A 224-nucleotide genomic window follows, 5' to 3' on the forward strand; every position below is an offset into this window, starting at 1 on the left:
TGGCTTGGTGTATCTTCCTCCCTTCTGCTTGTCATGATCGTCCAGCTAAAATTTGGGGGCCAACAGAGGTGAGGCAAAGAACCCCCCCCCCCCGCTGGTACAAAGACCTCTCCACAGGTGTGGCTGTATACTGGACCAGTAGTCAGTGACGGGTAAGATCCAATTGCAATGGTACCAACCTAAGGACCATATGTACTATTGGACAACCTAAGGCAGGCACGGTC

Source organism: Marmota marmota, unplaced genomic scaffold (genome assembly GCF_001458135.2).
Source record: "Marmota marmota marmota unplaced genomic scaffold, marMar, whole genome shotgun sequence".
Lineage (NCBI taxonomy): Eukaryota > Metazoa > Chordata > Mammalia > Rodentia > Sciuridae > Marmota > Marmota marmota.